At 38.0% G+C, this 21,711-nt stretch overlaps 1 protein-coding gene across 1 annotated transcript in view; it reads left to right on the plus strand.

Annotated features, from left to right (window-relative positions):
* The window catches only part of LOC122809694 (17-beta-hydroxysteroid dehydrogenase type 2-like), a 938,791-nt gene that overhangs the window by 440,017 nt on the left and 477,063 nt on the right, over positions 1 to 21,711 (plus strand). The window lies entirely within an intron of this gene.

Here is a 21,711-nt window from a genome sequence, read left to right on the forward strand (position 1 = left end):
AAAAGTTACTGTGCTACACTTTTTTGCATTTAACTTGAGACTCTTTTAGTTATACCAGGTATGTGCATATTTCATCTCATGCTAGTGCTGTATAAATTCAGTGTATGAGTGGATAAACACTACCCAGATTGCAGTCGCAGACATATTGTTCAAGCAGACTTCTGCAATGTTAGCTTGGATGTCAGCAAAATAAATGCCAAAGAGGAAAGTATCCAGCACTAATCCCCATGATACCCCACTACTTAAAATTTTAGGTTCAGAGAGAATACCAGCAGTTTTCACAAGCTGGGATCTGTTGGACAGCTAGTTTACAATCCAGTGGACAATATAGAGGCTTACCTTTAGTGTTTGTAATGTTTTAATAACACCAGCATGGAGGATAGTATCAAAATCCAAGGCCATGTCAAAATACACAGGGTGCATGGTGTGATCACTGTCCACGGTTTCTGCAACCTTTACAAAGAAGCTTTCTTTTAAGCTGAAAATGGTTTGCTAAGACATTTTCACTCTAAACACAGAGCACATTAAGCTGAAGAAACTGTCTTGGATATTGCACTTGCTAGAAGAATAGCTTGCTGAATAGTCCATGATGTGACATTTGATATTCTGTTTTCAAAAAAAATCTTCTCTCATCTCATCCCATAATCTTTCTTTCTGTCATTACAGCAGAATAATAATGTAAAGCTAGATTTGAATAATTATAGCATTATGATGCATTATCTGATTTTTGACAGTCTCTTTCTCTCTCTGTAACATTTTCTACTGCTCACATTCATAACTGCATAAACACCTTATTCTCCTGCATTAGGTAATCAACACTCAATATGACTGAAATTATGGTTTCAGTTTCCAAAGCTTTACCTTTCTGGTGGAAATATGTATCACAGAGCAGTGGTCCACTGTGGATTTACTATATGTGATTAGTGCAGATGTTTGTGGAGCCTCTGGTTTTGCAAAGAAACAGGAAATTAAATAGGATTGCATCCTTCTTCACTATAAATGTCAGACGCTGGTCACTTAGGAGATGCTGGTCAATGACTGAGTATAAAGTGGAGAGCTCTACTGATCCATGAGGGTGTCTGAAGGATTTAAGGGTTTTAATTTTCTTTCTAAGAAATATTTTTTCTGTTTATCCCAGAAATCTCAGATGCCCAATATGCAAACCAGAACTCTGAATACTAAATATGACTGTGCTACTAAATGATGATGCTTGCTATTACGTTGGTGACATACTAGTTTCTGCCTATGGTTAGGGTAGTTTTCCTTGCTTGTCCTAGTCATTTTAGATTTTCTTTTACTTGCTTGCTTATTGAACATTTAAGAATGTGACCCTTTTACTGTTTTCATGAGAACAATCATTTCACAGTCTGTCATCATGTAAAACGAAGTGCATACAAAAAGAGACAGGATGGGGATGAGATGACAATGATGGTGAAAACAAATACTGAACAGGAAATCCAAATGTCATTAGGGCTTTTTTTAGATATATATAGCACAGAAGAGCAGGTCAAGACAGGTGAGTATTTTGCTACAGACTGAAGCAAAGGCACATTGAACAAAACAAGAGGATATATTACAGATTTACTTTTTTAATTTCATCTTTACAAGGAAGCATGATGGTTGATTAGCACTATAGAACTGGGATGTGGGAAAACTTGGAGCCAGCTGTTGAGATGGAGAGGTGCTCAGAGAAGTTAAAAAGGAACTTGAAGGAGATGATACCACGAGATTCATCACAGGGGTGAAATGACCAGTTCTAAGGGTACACATGACATCCTTGCAAATTCCTCTCGAATTTGAAAAAAAAATGTAATTTGAAGTGGAATTCCAGATAATTTATTCATGGAGTTCAACCTCCTAAAACCCATATACAAAGGACTTGTTCACTTCCTTAACTGGCCTTATCAGTGCTACATACAAGGGGCTTGTACACCTTCTTAGCTAGCCTTATCAGTGCTATATACAAGGGACTTGTATACCTCCTTAACTAGCCTTATCAGTGTTACCTACAAGGGGCTTGTACACCTCCTTAGCTAGCCTTATCAGTGCTATATTCAAGGAACTTGTACACCTCCTTAACTAACCTTTTCAGTGTTACCTACAAGGGGCTTTCACATCTCCTTAGCTAGCCCTATCAGTGATACCTACAAGAAGGTTGTACACCTTCTTAACTAGCCTTATCAGTGCTACCTACAAGGGGCATGTACACCTCTTTAACTAGCCTTATCAGTGCAACGTACAAGGGATTTGTGTACTTAACTAGCCTTATGTAGGTTGCTGCACCTCATGAAAAGGGGTGTGAGGTAGATCAGCAAATAATACACTACATTTCTATACTCTTTGACATTCACAAAATGTCATTAGCAAGTCCTGTATATAACCATGTGACATAGTAAAGGAAACAGGAAACAATGATAACTTCTTAAAATTATCATTCAAGAAATAGGTGGTTCCTTCACTCTACAAGAGTGCAGATGGGATGCTTATTCATTATACTGTGCAAACAAACAGTTGGTTTTATCCCACTACTGGAGTAGCACTGGGATCATAGAAAATTGAAATTAATTTTGAATATTTGGAAGCCACAGGAGGTCAGGATACAAAAGAAATATAGATTAGCAGCAGGGAGGGTATCCATGACCTGTCTTTTAAGGATTACAGGCTAACAGATCAAAAACAAACACACCCATATCTATTCGCACTTTATCATCTCTTTGTAACATTTTCTTTCTGCTTGATTTGCTCATGATTGATACCTTTCTTCTTCTTCTTCCTGTCAATTTGTTCACATGTAGTACTTGGGAGGTGAGAGTGGTTTTATCCATTCATTCCTTCTAGTGCACTGAGAAGAAAAGGTCTCTTGTAGAAGGAGGACATCATCCAGGCTGTTGCAGTAGAGTTGTAGCATAACCCAACATTCACATTCTTGCAGCAGCTATCAATGGCTGCTGCAATACCAGTCACAAATATATGGGCTTCAACACATGCTCATCCTCACCACTGTATATGCTGCTTGCAATGTACACCACTAATTTGGCTCAATTGGTGCTGGTGACAACCAGCCTATGCTAGACATAAGTCCAGCAGTAAGCGTCCTTGTGCACCCCCCGATGGACAAACCAGCATCAACTGCTGACACCCATCTCCACATCCAGTTCCACACCACAAACACCTAGGTCACTAATCAGACTTGGGTTGAATGGGTTTTAGTCAGGGCTTTACCCTCTGTACCATGGAGCTGCCTAGACTTTAATATGCACTTTCAGAGTAAAAATAAAATATAGTGACCAGAGTGAAAGTTAAGAGTGTGTGCCTGAGATGATAGTACAAATAAGACATATGTACTAATGACTGGTCAATCAGAAAGAGAGAATGCCCATTTGATAGAGCAGATTAATAGTGTACAATTATAGTGATTGTGCTTATGACGGAATGCACATTTGTGTGAATATAATGTGGTGGAATTAAAGTTTTATAGGATATAGATAAGCAACAAAATGAATGTTTGAAATTGTGTTGTTGCAGAGATGTGCAAGATTGTGTAATAATTGTTAGTGTGTATGTGTGAATGTTCACAGGTTAGGGTTAAGCTAGAGTTAGCGCAAGGGCTAAGGAAGTGGATACATTTTGTGTTATGAATCTGTAGTGGTATTTGTTATGTATATGTTTGTGCATCTTGTTTAGTATAACTGTTATCAAAAGGATTTTTAGTAAAGTAATACTGTAGGATTGGGGTTAATGGCAGGAGGAAGGTCAAGGTTATCATTTGAGTAAGGAGGTGTAGGGGTCCAAACTCCCCCTTTCTATCATTACTTATATATGCTGATCCTAACACTGCACTCAACTCCAACCCTACACTTTACCTTCGAACAAACATCGTGTAACACTACCACGTTTTAGACAGTAGCTGCTGCTAATTTTGTGGCCGAGGTTACTAATAAAGGGCTTTTTTATTGTGAAAGAAGTATTCCTTATTTTGTAATTCACTCAGTTGTTTTATTGTTTTTTCATTTTTTTCAGTTATTTGAGATTCACTCTTTTTAACATTCAATATTTCCTGATATGAAATATCTAATCTATCTACCTGTCTGCCTATCTATCTATCTATCTATCTATCTATCTATCTATCTATCTATCTATCTATCTATCTATCTGTCTGTCTATCTATCTGTCTGTCTATCTATCTGTCTGTCTGTCTATCACTAGAACATCTACAAAGTAAAAAATAACATTCCTGTACCTTTTCATTGGCTCTTGGCACTGCTTATAATATAGCTGAACTTCACCTAAAATTTGAAATGTACCAGACTAAAAACAATTTCCCAGTTCCCACCTCAAAACTAAATGCTCCACCCACAATGTAACAGCACCACAAACACCAAATAAAAACTTGTCAAACAGCAGAACACACACCCAAAGTTGATGGCAACACAACTCAAGATTTTGAGTATGAAGAGACCTGCTTCAGAAAAATTATACATGGTAATAATACCACATAGTATCAAAGAGCAGCTCAACATTTTTCCTTTGTATAGCTATTAGAGAGGTCACAAGAACTTGTCAGTACTGACTGCATGTGTTCTGTACACTTACAGAAAGCCTATTAGTATATAATTTAGAATGTCTGTGGGTGCTTCTATAACATTATGGGCACCAGGACTTTGTGCCATCCCATGTTTGTTTTGGAGAATGAAGTTTAAGTTTTCTTGACATTAATGTAATTGCACTTGGGAGTGGCATAGGTTTCCACCAAAGTTTTGGCTGTTCTTTCCTAATCATGCTTTTCACTGACAGATTACCAAGGTGCAGCCAAGGTCTGGAAGGCATCTGGTTTGTGCCATGAGAGTTGCATTTGTGGTGTTTGTAGATGATGTTTCCTCTTTATCTCAATTGGCTGTAATATCTTGTTTCCATTGGAGTGTGTTTACTGCTGAGTATGAAGCAGATGGAATAGATGTCTGTATCCCCAGTTCAGAGGTCATAATTTCCTCATGCAAGACAGTAAACTGCTCTCTAAAGTTGATGGGGTGAGTGGCACCCTCAAGTGGTGGCGTATAGCAATCATGGGGGTCTTATTTAAGGGAAAATGGGGGCAAAGAGAGATTTATCAGAGAATGTATGCAGAGTAACAGAGCTTCAGACAATGTACCAACTTGTGATGCTGAGTGAGGTGAAAAATCAGACATCCCAGTTTACAGTTAATTTTACAACCCTGTTTCCAAATGGTTATGAGCTTCATGTAGTGCCAAAAAGAGCCTAGAAATATAAACAGAAGAGATATTCCTGTTCAGGGACAGAGGGAGGAGATTTGTTCTCTTAGAGGACCACAGTGTACAGGCACTGTTACATGTGGATGAGTGGAGTCATTTGAACTGGTTAGTGCATGCAGTCTGGTAGCTCTTGGCACCCAACATGTGAAAGGTATAAGAAGTGGCCTACTGTGAGTAAATCCCAGGACCAAGGACATGTTGGAGCAGGGGGATTATCACACTGCTTGTTCTAAAATGCCTGGGGATTCCAATTCATATGACAGAGATAGTTGCCATGGATATGGAAGTATGATCTATACTGCTCAGCTTGTTACACACACACACACACACACACACACACACACATATATATATATATATATATATATATATATATATATATATATATATATATATATATACTTTTACCACCATATATGCCGCAATCTTGTGTGAGGAACAAGACATATTACTCTGCTCTGAGTCTCTTCTGTACACACTGTTCATTCCGTACTTGATCCGGAAATTTCAAGGTCAGATGGTCCAGGAATTAGTACTCCCCTCGCAAATATGATTATCTCATGTACACCAGCAAACTATTTATGCACATTTAAGTCTATTTATTCATGTCATCAGCTAGGTTTTGTCCCGGTAATGTTTGCACTATGAAAGTTCTACAAATGGCACAGAAACTTGAAATGCAGTTTGTGCTATTTCATTCACTGTCTTTTAACATTCATATCATAATGAGTAAAGTTGGCCAGTCTTGCATTACAAAAATGTTCCAGCAACCAATCATCCAGAAATTACATGGGACACTGAACTGCAGTTTATTCAGAAGGAACAGCGGTCATAAGTTGACAAATCCCTTTCTCCCACTTACAGCAACATGTTGCACAATGTCTTTTCAATGGGATAGTCATACAGAAATGTTGGAAATTGTTCAAAATCCTTATATGGGATACATGTTAACTATTATTATTTGGCACATTTTTTTGCCATTTATTTTCCTTCAGTTCAAATTATTTCATGCAATATTCACAGTATAGAAGGAGCATAATATTCATAGACAGAATGATGAATTATTCTAACACAACCCTACCAACTAGTTTATGCAGAAACACAGGAACTCATTTGACTGCTATATTGTTTTAGTATGAGACTGATGTTTTTGAGTAAAGATGATCAGACTTACTTGCATGCAAGGATGGTGGCACTGGTTTTGATGGTGATGGGATAGCTAATGTGAAGAATGCTTCCAGGAATGATGCATAATTCTGCAAATAATTACACTGCAGCGTATTTCGTGTGAGGCAATTTCAGATTTTATTCACTAAAATATTGCTTGTTTAGTAAAACTAACAATTATAAGCTCTTGTTTTCCTTCTCTGGACATAATTAATCTCCTTACAAATCTCTTGTTTATTTATTTTCTCATTAAGTGCAAGAGCAGTCTCTCGAGCTGTTGCCTTCTCTGCTAAATGAACACTGATTCTAATGTATCTCACTAACTCAATTCAAAAACAAACTCAAGAAATACTTCAAAACTCATTGGTTATGTCCTTGCACTAACCCCGACTAGTGACCTCTCTCTTTCTTAGGTGCCTTACCTTCAGCTACTTCTAACTTTATTCTATCACTCCATTTCAGGAAGGGTCAATTGTATAACTGCTGCTCAGTGTGTCTTAAACCTGAATGTAATGTTATGTATGTTTAACTTTGAAAATAATGTTATGTTTTGTAAAGTGTTTTATAATAAGTACTATATGTGCTAAATGTTGGTATTGCTTATGACTGTAATCTGCTTGAAACTAGCATTTACTAAATGTTCGATGTGTATTATTATCTTGGAGCTTTTCTCCCTGGGCTTCCACTGAAAATGGACATGTATCCAGTTGGACTATCCCGGTCAACAAATGTAAAATAAATAATGAATAAATAAAATAAATAATGTAACATGCAGTGAGAACCTTTAGTTTTATGGCACGCTATAACCTGGTCTTCTAAGTTTCTGGCTCACAGACTCTCATACAGTCTCTCTCTGTATCTAACATATGCACACAATTGGTTTATACTGTATGAGCAAATGTACTTAATGCTGAAGTGAAAATATCGACAAAATACGTTAGAACATAACAGAATATTGAACATGACAAATAACGAACTGCAAAATATCAAGAAAGGAAAACCATTTCCTTTCCTGATATTAAGACTAACCCCCTCCCAAGTAACATTAGCCTCAAATTCATCTGCATGCTGGCAGTGTTATGGGAAGGTTTATATTAAGGTAAGGTTTAGGGTCAGGGTTGGGGGAAGGGCCAGTGTTAGTGTTAGTGCCTATTATTAAGGTGGGGGAATTCACAGTATTTCTTTGGAACAAATATGGAAAAGTATAAGCACACAGAGAAGGGGAAAATGATGTTTCTTTATGTCAGACTTTAGCAACACATATACAGCATGTAAGAAACATAAAGTATTACAGACCAAGTACCAGTATCAAGTGTGGCTGAAGAAAACAGGAAATGCACTAAAAGAAAAATCAACCCCACCAAATGAAGAACATATAGCCATTTCAGACAAAAGGAGGGAAAACTCTCCTTTAGATGTATTTCATCCTATAAATGTACAGCACATTAATCACTCATACTATGATAAGAGAGCATTTCAACAATTTACATGTGAATAGCTCCAATACTGTATGTCTGGATGCTCACTGCAGTAAGTAGAAAATGGGAGAAATGGTAGACTATTTTGGGATGGATACTAAATGCAATTCCTTTCAAGCTGGATCTTTTCTCTGAAAACAGTATCCAACATCATTATAACAAGAGAATGGACAGGATATTCAGCCTTACTTTCTTATGCTAAGAGCCTCATGTATAAATCATGATTTTTCAGTATGTAAATATTTAATACAGTAGTATGTAATTTTTGTACAAATCTATTATAGCACTGGATCATAACATCTACATTCTTTTATATTAGTCATCATTACAATCCAGACATTTCACAAGATGTGCCTCTTTCCCTATGAAGACCAGCCCTGGTCTTACTCTAGCATTCCCCTGAGACTTGAATGATGCAGAAGTCAACCTTCTACAGCCAGCATTACAAAAAGATTTCTTCAGTTATTTTCACTCTGCGTGGCGCATCTGTGTAGTGCTGCCTTACAATCACTGACCATTTGTTAGTTTTCAAATGCTATCAAGAAAAAATATATATTGTGATTGTTATAGGTTAATGGAGTGCAGATCATTTTTCATTATACAAATCTGTGTTTCTTCTTCTTCCTGTTTCATTAAATTATTGATATGTTTAAAATAATGAATTATGGGACACCTAAACACAAACAGGAAAAAAGGTTGAGGTGCAGAAGACTTGTAAAAGGAAACCACTAAAAAGAGCTGCATGAAACCTACAGAAGTATAAATTTAACTGTTCTGCTAAAATGAGGAATATACTACAATCCAAAAGACTCTAAAACAAGTATGTGAACTGTTTTTTTAAAGTACTGCAGTTCTGCTTACTTTCCTTGGTAGTATTGAAAGAGCAGGCCAGTTCTCACCTTCATCAGTACATATGTTGGTGTCCCTGTGACCATGTCTGATTAAATGCTTTCAGTAGAAGATGAGCCTGACACTTTTAAAGGCTAGGTCCTCTGTATCTCCTGCAGTATAGCCCATTTTAATGCAGCCTTCCTCCAGCTGCAAACTATTTGAAAGGCAGTATTTCAATTTGATAAAAGAAATCATGTTTAAACAGAAAGGACCTTCATCGGTATCTTCATTGGACTGAGATTAGTCTTTGGATGCATTACAGTGATGTGAATGTTTGAAAGTACTTCTGAAAGCTCAAGAAGATAGAAAAATCATTCTTAGTCTTCTTTTGTGGAAGAGGAGGACTGGATTTCTATAAGGAGGATGACGATTCTTAATCTTCTGGATCAGCACCTGACGATGTTTGGTTTTTGGAAACACTATATTTCTTTGGGATCATTTTTAGATGTACAAAACTTAACTGCTTACCTCTATATAATAAGATGGCCAACAGTTCTTGTAGTCTACTACAATTTTAGGTATGTTTTAAAGGTTAATAATCCTGTTCAAATTCATAATTTCTGACAACCAAAAAGGCCGACAGTTTTTTCTTTTAATCTCCTTTAGCTAAGCAGGATTTATACAACACTCTTAATGCGATCATGCAATCATCCATCAACATCTGACCAATGTTAGAAGTATATTCCATAGCAATTTTTTCCATTGCAAAGGATTTGATGTACTAAATAAATATGGAAAGAATATTCAAATGTGTGATAATCATAGGGTTATTTGGCTCACTTGGTTTATTATTATAGCTTTTAGAGCAAAAAAAGGAAAAAGCTGTAATCTATTTTTGACAGTAATATCACATACAGAACAGAAATGTTAGTTGCAGTCATAGCTAAGGTAGGAATGCATATAATGAATTTTGCTTTATTATCCTGTTTTTGCTTCAGCGTCACTCTGCAAGTGTGGTTTTACAATGGCTATCTTGACTTATAATACACTGGCATATACTATTCCAGTGATTATGGGTTTTTACTTGGTAAACCAGTAAGTGACATTTTTCACTCAGTAAGGAAAGGCAATAGAAAGTCTTCATTCAGGAAATATTTGCACCTCCTATGTTTCATTTTCAAAAGACTTTCCCTACAAATAATTGATTTTATAGAAAATAAACTCCATGGCATTTTCATCCACATACAACTCAGGAAAGAGGCAATACAACCTGAGAATTTAAAAATGACTGTTCCATTATCCTATCCCAGTATCCCTCATCTCTTACAGGTACTTTTTAGATTATCTTTTGGATTGGGAACAGAAAACCACACACAGATGGTTACGACAAACAGTTCAGCTAAGTTATGCAACAGAATATGTTCTGAAGTCATGGTGTTAGCAAGTCAAGCACATTGCAATTCATTAGCTACAGCTTGGCTTTCAAATGCTAGAGTAACATCTGGCAAAAGAAGAGAGTTCACTGTGGTCTTTGTAGTTAAAGAGGCCACTTCAAAGACCTTAAGGATGTTAACTTTGAAATTATTGCTTCCTTTCATAGATCAGAATTTTTATATGGGTATTTTGGATATGAATGAGGTGTATCATCACATTTCATTGAGACTTCTGACAAAAATGCCTAAGAATCGACATAAGTAATCATTATTTCTTATTTTCAACTCTACCATTTGAGCTATCTGCAAGTTCAAACTATCTACCAAATGTAAAGCTGCAATGTCCGCATTCCTGAGAAAGTAGAATATTACTGTTTTCCTTAAATGGATGATGTTTTCTTAGTGACAAAAAATGAACTATTAATAAAACACATTAAATCAGACGATTTGAATCTCTTGAAAGAACAACAAATTACAAGAAATCTTTTTCATCTCCCTCAGCAACAGCAGCTTTTCTACAGGTATTCATGGATTCAATGATAATGAAAACATTTCCCAAGACAAAGAAATGGGGATCTAATGAGTCCTGTTATAGTTATTTTAGCACAAATGATCATAGCAAGACACTTTGCAATAGCACTGGGATGTGCACCATTAACATCAAAGTTACAGTGCTATGATGACACAGAATATGTCAGTTCTGAGGCTTTCAGAAAAATTTGAAAGATTTAAAGATCTGCAGGATATGATGTTTTATGTCCACAGGACACAAAGAATAGCTATACTGGGTGGGCATAGAGAACACATCCATGGGAACAATGTTATATCTACTATTCAAAGTGCAAATTCTGACAAAAGACTCTTCAGATTATGTTTATAGAGACAAATTTAACAACTTATTAAGCGAGGACAGCTAACCTTATCAGCAGAAGTATTCAGCTACCTGGCTGCCTTCCAAGACAACTATTAGTCAAGTCACTTTTAAATTAAAACAGAAAACACTGCAGTGAATTGTTACATAAACAACCAAGGCAAAACCAGATATTTTTAATCTTCTTTGAGAGAATTTGCATTTGAGAATGGACTGTGTTATGGATTCTATCTACTGTCTATTTATATTCCATGCTTAAAAAATTAAGTAGTGTATACTTTAGTAGGAAAATGACACTAGCTGCCAAACAGAAACTGGAAGCCAGGGTTTGTTTTTCAAATAATAAGAATGTGGGTTTTTCCAGAGGTCAATCTATTTGCCACTTTGCATACCAGGCAGCTCTAAACGTTTTGCTGTCTTACTCCTCATGACAGCTTGAAAGAAGTAAATTTTACTTTCAGTGAACTCAGGCTTTGATAAAATCTTAAATTCTTTAGTAAAGATAGACTGGATTGTTGATTTTGATTGATTTGATTTTGATTAAACTGCTAGTTCCTTTCCTTACAAGTTTGGAATGTCTTAAAGAAAGCTAATAGGCTAAAGGAAAAAATCTTGTACACTAAAGTAGAACATATTATTTCCTTGACTGTGTCACAAAGATCTAGGTCATTTACAGTGCCCCATACTACAGTTTCTAGACTGCTTAAACTATGGGTTTGATTGTAACTTATCTTATTCATCAGTCACTTTTCATGTTTCTATATTATTTGCTATTTTTTTTTGCCTATCTTTCCACCATGCCATATATTGTGGCTCATCATACCTCTCGACTGTCCAGATTTTGGTCTGTTCCTCATACAATTTGTGGTTTTCTGGATTTTTGTTTCAAATCAGTGAGGACTGAATTCAATATATAATGAAAAGCTTTTGTGTTTCTGACTTCATATACTTCAGAAAATGTATGGTGACACAAGACCTTTTGTTTGACCATCTATCTTAGTTTATAAGAGCAATATTTAAAATTTGTCCCTATTTTTGTGGCTTTATCCCCCATTATATTTGCCTTTGTCCAGATTTTGTTGTGCTAAAAGGTTGAGAGCTATGTGCCTCATTTGTATATCGAGGCCTTTCTGAAATAATTACTTCACTTAAGATATCAACAAGACATTTCTTTTATCCTTGGAATTTGAAAATGTTTTGAAGGAATTAGCTTTATCTCCCTTAGAACCAGCAGGTTCAACAGAGTTAAAATACCTCTTATGGGTGGAGGCAATTTATCTGATCATGGTTAGCCCTAGCATGATGAGGTACAGATTTGGGAACTCCCCTTTATAAACCACTTTATTTGGTATTCCACACAGATCTGTTTTGTATGCTGAAGCCTTTTTCAATCAATCCATTCAAATGCCAGTATGTTTTGAAAACTATCAAAATGAAGGAAAACAATGTCTACACCTGAAGGACTAATTATTCCAAGAAATTTGATCAAGTGTGCATCTTCCTAAAAAGGAAAGAAGGTACATTAGTCAATAAACAGACTGTTAATAATGGTTGGCCATGTCCACTATGTTTTTAGACAGTTATTATTTCTTTAATTGTTTTAAAGGAACAGCCTGCTAGTATCAAACTTTGTTGTGGGGCCATATGCAGTTTGATGAGCTGAAGAAAGTTCTAGTAATGTTGGGAGTACAAGGGAGATTCACACAACAATCTAAATTTGATAGTATGGTGACCTGAGATCAGCACTTGTTTTCACTGGGAGTGAAGAATAGCAGATGACATTTATATTCAAGTATCAAGACATATGTGATGATATGGGCAAGTGTCAGCATAGCCAGCTGGAGTTTTGTAAAGAATGATGCGTCCTTTGAATATCAAACTGATTTATACAAGATGCTTGTGTCACAAATGTATTATAACTGTATGTCATTTGTATATCAAACTTATTTGTACAGATACTTGAGCTGAAAAGGTATTTGTGAGGTTTGCTTGTGTTAAAATGTATCAACAGTGCACCCTGCTGAAATTAAAAGAAATGCATGTATATTATTGCAATTGAATTAAATGTACCAGCTAGCTTACTTTAAGAAAAATAAGGGAAATGTTAATAAGCTGTTAAACCATTAAAACGGCACCCCGCAGTGCTGAATAGGACCGGAAACGCTGGGTCTGGGAAAGAGCTTTTGTTCATTAGCTCATTAAAAAAAGGGAGGCCCAGGCACTGCCATAAATATTTAGATGTGTATTGTAGCCATCTATGTTAAATTCTTGTCTCAGCTTCAAAGGGGAATACTGCGAGAACTTGGAATCAGGTAACCAGATTAAGTCATTCTGCCAACGCTGTTGGAAATAACATTTTAGATATTGCAAAGAGAAATCTCAGAATATTGTGTATTCTGTTTGGGAAGCCTGACTAGAAAGACCCTCACCTACCGAATCTTACTTTGTGGTAGTAAGTAACTTAACTAGGGAACAGTAGTTATTTCAGATTAAGTGGGGAATATAGTTAACCTTAGTTCAGAGAGTGTTTTTTTAGTAGCCACAGTGGTGTAGCGGTAGCATTGTCACCTCACAACAAGAGGATCTCCCTTTCGATTCTCGGCTGGAGCCCCTTCTGTGTGGAGTCTGCATGTCCTCCTCGCGGTCGAGTGGCGTTCAAAAGACATGCATAGAATGGGCATGCCTTCATTGAAAGTTGGGTGTTGAGCTGGCACCATGGCATCGTAAAATTCTACTGCCAATCATTAGCAGACTGGAGTTCCACTGTGGTGACCCCTAACTGGGAGAAGCCGAAAGAAGAAGAAGTTCAGAGAGTGTTTTTCTTTATTTGTATGAAGCTTTCCATTAATGTTAATTTCAATATTTTCTGTGATTCAAATCTATTGTTTACTGTAACTATATATTCAGCATTTTCATGTTCTTTTATTATTTATTATTAAATATATTTAAACGTTCATTGTGGCTGGTCCTTGTAAAAAGTACTTAACCTTTGAGAGTGCTTATATTCATTTGGTGACACTGTGTGGGCCACTGCAGAAGACCTAGCCATCTTGATGAACTACTACCATTTGTATTAGTATTAATATTACACAGTATAATTGTGCACCCTTTGTTAACGGCCTTGGAGTAGCCGACTAGGGAGTATCTGGTAGCAGTGATAAATACCTTATAGTTTGGGTAGAAGGGGGTAGCTAGTAAATCTATGCTAGGTGTGTGTGTGTGTGTGTGTGTGTGTGTGTGTGTGTGTGTGTGTGTGTGTGTGTGTGTGTGTGTGTAAAATCAAATCTCTCAGTGTGTGTATGTGTCACCTATTTGGGGCAGGAACACAAAGCACTGGGTTTACAGAGGGGGTGTTGGAGGAAGAAGACCAGAACAAAGGAAGGCAGGATTGAGCAAACACCAGTTAACAGCAAACACAGCAAAATCCACAAGGAAAAAAGCCAAACCAGTGAAGTCAGTAATCAAACTGAATATCCAACAGAATCACAAAGGTAAAAGCACGCAAAGCTTTCAGTGCACTGAAGAAGGGTTGTTCTAACCTAAAAGCTTTGCGTGCTTTTACCTTTGTGATTCTTTTGGATATTACATTTGCTTCCCAACTTTGCTGCTTTGGCTTTTTTCCTTTTAGAAACTAGAAGATCACAGCTTCATGGTGTAGAGAGATGAAGCCATGGCTGCAGCCAACAAGTCCTAAGTCATGTGATTAATTACTGACCAGATAGTGGATCAGCTGTTCTAAGAGATGGCAATGCTATTTTACCCACCCTCCCATCCTAGGGGTGGTGGTGGCGATGTTGTAATACAAAGGACAAAGATTGGATGGGCAGAAGGCACTACAGGGGCAGAAGAAGCATGCTCCATCTGCCAAAAAATGTAAAACATCATAAACAGACTTTTCACATATTGGCCAATGTCTCTGAAAGCTATGGAAATTATAGCCTCTGCACCAGCCAGCTTTTATCCCCAGTCAGTGGCTCAGTAGTTGGGAAATTAATCAGCCAAATGATCAATGCAGTAGAAGCCTATTGTTAGCAGGCCCAGGGATGGGGGGAAATGATGACAAAGACTTCAAGATAAAAGACGTTGAGGAATTAACTGAAACTATAATATACTTGGAGAAATAGAAATGCTTTTCTGAAGTGGAAAAGAAAAAATGTCAGTAGTTCTTGACTAAACAAAAAACAACATTAACTTAAGCTTTGCAAACTGCCTCAGTCAGGGAAATCTAAAAATTCTGACAGTTTGGCATGTTATAATCCTGTATACGGCAGTATAAATCTCTTAGGTTCATACTAGGCTAACTGCCCTTGCGAGCCATTTTAAGCCTAGCCAATTATCTAACTAATCTTGAAAACAAATAAGTCTGCTCCTTACTTGATGTAAGATTGCTCTCTCTCTCAGCCTTGGTGTATTTCAATTATTTTTTTCAAAATTGTGTAAATTGTTAATTGTATAAAACAGTAACTTATATGTAGTGTGGCCCTGTGAGTGGTCTTTACAGCTAATGAAGAAGGACATTGAATGTACCTTTTAAACTAGCTATTACAAAAATATTGCAAAATAAAGTTTTTAAAACACACTCTTATATGACTCAAACAAAAACAAACTCTTCAAATTATTTTGAAAGCAGTTTCCTCTTCTTCTATTTGTTTGTTTGACTATTACAAAAAGAACAGAATGGTTCTTTACTAACCTTCTTTATATGAATTAACTGTCTGGGTACAATAATTCCCAAATTATATGTGGTGAAATATGATGAGCTGTAACATTTTTGTATAAAGTGTAATTATGATTAGTTGATTTCATGTGAGCTTTGTGAAATACTATTAGTACTTTTGGTGGTTTCTTCATACTAGTGTCTCTGGCTGAGAAATACCTTATTGAAGTTACCAGTTCATTCAGAACTACTTTGATCATTTGAGTTAAAAAGTAAAACAAGGGTTTCTGGCATAGCAGATAATCAAAGTTCTGTTAAGTTATCCTAACAACTAATTTACTAGATGATAGATTTTTATTTGGCATATACTTCGGTGTCTTTTGTAGGCCTGAATAGGCAGCACCACGCACACACACAGTAACAGAAGACATCAGTGCTAGAAGTTATACTGTCCATCACACTGATTGTTTTGTACTGTCTTCTACTAATACCTGACTTTTTTATAGTTTTGTAGCCCTACCATCAAAGCCAGCCTTATATACAGGTGAACTAGGCATCTGCCTAGGGTGCCATGCTTGTAGGAGTGCTCTTTTCCATTTGTATCTTTATTTTGTAGAGCAATATATAATGTCTCAAGAAAATAGAAAACAAAGAAATAAAGTGCCCTTGCGGGGGGAGGGTGCACCTACAGCATAGAGAGTACTTTAGAGGGGAGAGGGTTGAGTTAAAAAGACATTCAAGTCAAGTTAGGTTCACTTTCAGTGTTCAAGAGTCAGAAAAGTACAGACCTTGCAACGTTCAAATGTAGGAGCAAAGGAAATTGAAGCAGTGTTTTTTTTTTAAATTTAATTTAATTTCATTTCTACAACAAATGAGGGACAGATGCAGGAATATTCTGCAGAATTTTGGACAGAGAGGCAGTATTGGTGAGAGAAATGTTTTTAGTAATTTTACAATAATGCTGGCATTGATCAACTAGATAGTTTGGGCAGTATTCTATACATTTTGTTTGTGTGGATAGTTGAGATGGGAGGAATGGCACAGTGAGATAAGTGTCATTACACTGATGTCGGCAGTCATCAACCAGATATTTTTGGTAATATTAATCTGACCTTATAATTTGTGCAGAGCAGGTTAGATTGGAATACTTTAATGTGTGGCAAGTTGTTTGTGTGGACTGTGGAGGCATACCCCTCATACCTCTCATACCCCTCATACCCCACATACCTCTCATACCCCTCATACCCCTCATACCTCTCATACCCCTCATACATATCATACCCCTCATACCCCTCATACCCCTCATACCTCTCATACCCCTCATACCTCTCATACCCCTCATACCCCTCATACCTATCATACCCCTCATACCCCTCATACCCCTCATACCTCTCATACACCTCATACCCCTCATACCTATCATACCCCTCATACCTATCATACCCCTCATACCTCTCAATTTTTTAGGAAGAGAACTGGTCAAATCCTAAAATAGCTGATGGGGAGCACTAATTGTTTCTATCAGATAACTGGATGTGACCCTTCACATGGTAGGCCCTCATCTCCTTGGGAGTTACCTCAGTAGTCCTCTCTACTAGGCCCAGGTTTCTAGGGAACAGATAGGAAGCAGTGAATATGGAGCCTGGGAGCCATCATTCTCACTGCAGCTAGTCGTCTGTTGTAGGTGTGGGATCGGCTAGTGCAATGATATCAAGATCTGGTCACCACCTCCTGTATTAATATGTGAAGATCTACCTGGCTGCTGTGGTCCAGCAGAAGTCTCACAAGCATTGGGTTATCACTGCACCCTCTACCAAGGATAGGAGAGTTGGCCATTGGCTACTTCAACTTATTTACCCCCCCTCCACCCAGCTTTACCAGGAGCCCAAGCCCATTCCAATCTCAGGTTCCTACCAGCACAGACAGATGCCTTGCCTCTGAATGCTCAGGCTAGCTGTATCAGAACTGATTTTGGCCCAAGGAATGTGTAGTTTGCCTGGTGTTATTCCAGAGCACATACTTCATAGGGAGTTTCCTTTGTATGTCCTCCTCAGTTCTACATGTCTGCAGCCTATCTTTAATTTTTATTGATTTTTTTGAGTATTTCTTTGATAGTTATACCCTGCTAAATGATTTTTAAGGATGGTGCCAGTTCATGGATTTGGAAGTCTGTTTTGGAGAGGGAACTGTGACTTAATGTGAGGTCTAGGAGGTCTGTACTAAATTTTCTCCCATATGGTAGAACAGATTCGATCCATAGGCAACTAGCAGAAAGTGTGCACTCATGCATGCCCATATGCACTTCTGTGTGTGTGTGTGTGTGTGTGTGTGTGTGTGTGTGTGTGTGTGTGTGTGTGTGTGTGAGAAAGAGAGACAGACAGAGAAAAAGAGAGAGGGAGAGAAAACAGTGGTAGAGACAAAAGGAGGGACTAACTGAAAGTGCAAATGCACAAAGAAGAAAGAAGAAAGGGCCTTAAGGATTAGTGCATGAAAGGCAAACAGAAAAGAAACTCACCCATTGAGGAGCAGAACACCAGTTATTAGCATGTATTATTTTGAGTGACTGAGATGGGTATGATGTTGGTGATGAGATACCAGTCTGCTGTTTTCTGTCTTGTCTTTCTTCACATGCATGAGCAATATTTCCTGTTTTCTGAGTATGTGTATTATAAGTAGGGGAAACAGTTCTGGACTGTCATATTTGGGTAAATAGAAGGGAGAAATTGATGGACAGGAAGACTTGAAAGGTTTATGAAGTACAGACAATAAGAGTAAGCTGAGGTGATGAAGTAGACAGGGATACCATTTAGCTAAATATACCAAAAGTAAAAGGGTTTTGGGGTACTGAATGAAAATCCCCTTGTATTTTATAATGAAAATATTATATCAGTCAGGACTGTTATTATCAAATACTGATAGTTATTCTTAAGAGTTTGAGATTGCATTTTTTGATTTTGCTGTTTGTATAAAGGGGAAGTCTAGGGGAAGGGACTGTTATGACAGAATGGAGTGTATAAAAAAATGAACAAACTGGACAAAGGGGAAACTGAATTCTACATTTGATCATATAAAGGTATCATAACAATGAGCAATTGGACTCCTGGTAAATGTATACTAAGGCAACTGTAACACGTAAATGAGTGTACATTTATAGTGCTTATTATTTCTTGTTTTAAACAAAATGTTGATTATGCTGAAGGGAACTGTATTATTATTGTAGATGATTTTTTTGAAGGAATGGAGAAAATGATCTAAGCAGAAAGAGACCAAATGACATTCTTATATCATCTGAAAAAGTTTTGACAACTTGCAGTTGTACTTTCAGTTCCTTATCTGATGAGCTATACAGTTTTATATCATTGACAAAGAGAAGATGAGAAGTCTTTACACATTGTTGTTTTCTAGGAGACAAATTGTAGTCATGGCCTATGCTGCTAAGTTCATAGGTTCATAGGTTGGTACTAGGCTATCAGCCCTAGGGCCTATACAAGCCTAGCCATAACAATTCCCTGGATATCTCTTCCCACAATATTTATTTCCCTGGACCCCTGTCTAGCAGGGTGAATGACATGATCCCCGGGGTGAATTTCCTATCTCCCATCCAATCATCAAGGTTCTTTTTGAAGAGGGCCAAGGCGGTGCTCTGCTTGACATGTATGGATTGTCTATTCCAGAGTATGGGGAGTCTCTGGGTCAGGAACCTATCCCTCCAGCATGTTTTGTTCATTGTGATGACAAGGTTTAGATTCCTGGAGCATGTGGCTCTGAGGTATTGGGATTTCTTTAAGTGGAGCATGTCCAACAGCTCAGGGTTTGACATATCCTTGCATGTCAAGCAGAGATCACCTCTGAGTAGACGATATGCCACAGAGTATAGCTGGAGTTTTTTTAGATGGTCAGCATAGGGCATCTGCATTAGGCCTGTGATTCTTTTATGAGGTATTTCTGCTGCCTTTCCAGCTGTTGCAGATGTCTTGTGAGGTACATACCAAATGGGGAGTTATACTCTATAATAGGTCTAATGAGGGATGAGTACATTGGGACAATGACCTCCTTTTTTCCTGGATGAAAAGCCCTTAGTGATGAGGTGTGCCACATAGAAGAATTTCTTGACTGTTGTGGTGATGTGGTTATTGAAGGTGAGACCACTGTACACCTGTGTCCCACATCTCTCATCACACTTTAGGTGTTTAGTGTACTGCCACCTATGTGGTAATTCATGGGGACATGTTTTTTCCCAAAGGGGATAACTATACATTTCTTGGCATTAAGCTTGAGCCCAATGCTCTGGCAGCTGCATCTGTTTCTGTAAGGCCCTTTTGTAGAATATCCACATCATTTGGGGATTCAATAATGGCTTGCAGTTTGCAGTTATCTGCAAACTTTGTAAGCCAGAGTCCCTTAGTGTTGGCCTGTACTTCAGAGAAGTAGATGCCAAACAAGAGCGGTCCCAGGATTGAACCCTGAGGTACTCCACTTGTCACTTGTCTGGAGCTGGACTTGGAGTCGGCTACTTTTACAGTGTGGGTTCTGTCAGTAAGCCAGTTGGCAACCCATCAAGTGATGCAGAGATTAATGCCCAGCTTAGTAAGTTTATCTATGGTTCCAGAGTGGGGATGGTGTTGAAGGCCTTGGCGAGGTCCAGATAGGCTATGTGGACTGCCTTACCCTCATCCACAGCTCTGGAGACTGATTTGAAGAAGTCAATCAGGTTCAGGAGCCAAGATCATCCCTTCACGAATCCAAACTGTCGGGGGTCCAGTGTTTGAAGGTTGCCAATGTCTTTGGTTATAAGTTCCATGATAACACATTCCATGCCCTTGCAGATCAGGCTTGTCAGAATGATGGGACGATAGTTCCCAGGATCCAAGATGGATCCCTCCTTATGAAGTGGGATAACTGTAGCTGTGTACCACTCAGTGGGAATGAAGCCTGAGGTGAGGCTATGATTAAACATGACACTTAGGTGAGGTGCCAGTTCATTTTGTAGTTCATGTAGTACACAGCCTGGGATGTCATCTGGTCCCATCGATGCTGTATTCTTAACTTTGGAGAGTGCAGTTTCTACCTGTGTGGCCGTGATTACCGGAATTTGGCAATCTTTTGGCATTGAGATTGACCCTTTGGGGGGTGAGAGGGGGGTGAAGTTGGCACTAAATCGATCTGCCAGGATACTGGAAATATCCTTGGGATCAGTATATTTAATGCCATTCTGTTGTAGCTCAGAGCATATCTGAGCATTGCCATTTATATTCTTGGCATAACTATAAAATGCCTTGTGATTGTCTTTGGAATCTTTGGCAATTTTATTTTCTTAACTAGCTTTGGAGGATTTTATGAGGGATCTCAGCTTCTTACTGAGGCTGGTAAGGGAGTTTTTTGCATCCTGAGATTTTCCTCTTTTCTGCAACAGTTTCTTCCTTCTGTTGTAAGGTTTGTTTATGGCAGGAGACCTCCAGATTGGCTTCCTTTTTTTGGAGGAGAGCGTCTTGGTTCTATTTGGGATGGCATGATTCATGCATGAGTGGATGTGCTCCTACAGTGCCTTAGTGTAGGATTCATCAATCAAACTTTCACATCCTGTCTGCATGGGTGTCATGAAGTTTGTCACTTCTGACTTGAGTAGCATGAAGTTGGCTTTGGAGAAGTTTTTTACGGAGGTTTCCCTACTGTGGGGTGGGGGTGGGATGTGGATGTCAAGGGTGATTTGCTTATGGTCAGACCTGACCAATGAGGGGGCGACCACTGGTGTGGAGCATCTATCTCCCATGTTGGTAATGACCAGGTCTGGGATATTAGAGCCCCTGGTGGGACATTGGATTAGTTGATCTGGGGCGCTGGAATTTATGAATTCCAAGAACCGTTGTGAAAAGGTGTTGGTACCTGAGTAGTTTTCCCAGTTAATGGCAGGGTAGTTGTAATCACCCAGTATTAGGGTGTTTGGTTGTATCTTAATATTTTTCAGTATGTTTAGAAAGGTGTAGTGAGAATCTTGAGGCCTGAT

This window comes from Protopterus annectens, chromosome 8.part0 (assembly GCF_019279795.1).
Source record: "Protopterus annectens isolate FY-2018-M chromosome 8.part0, PAN1.0, whole genome shotgun sequence".
Classification (NCBI taxonomy): Eukaryota; Metazoa; Chordata; order Ceratodontiformes; family Protopteridae; genus Protopterus; species Protopterus annectens.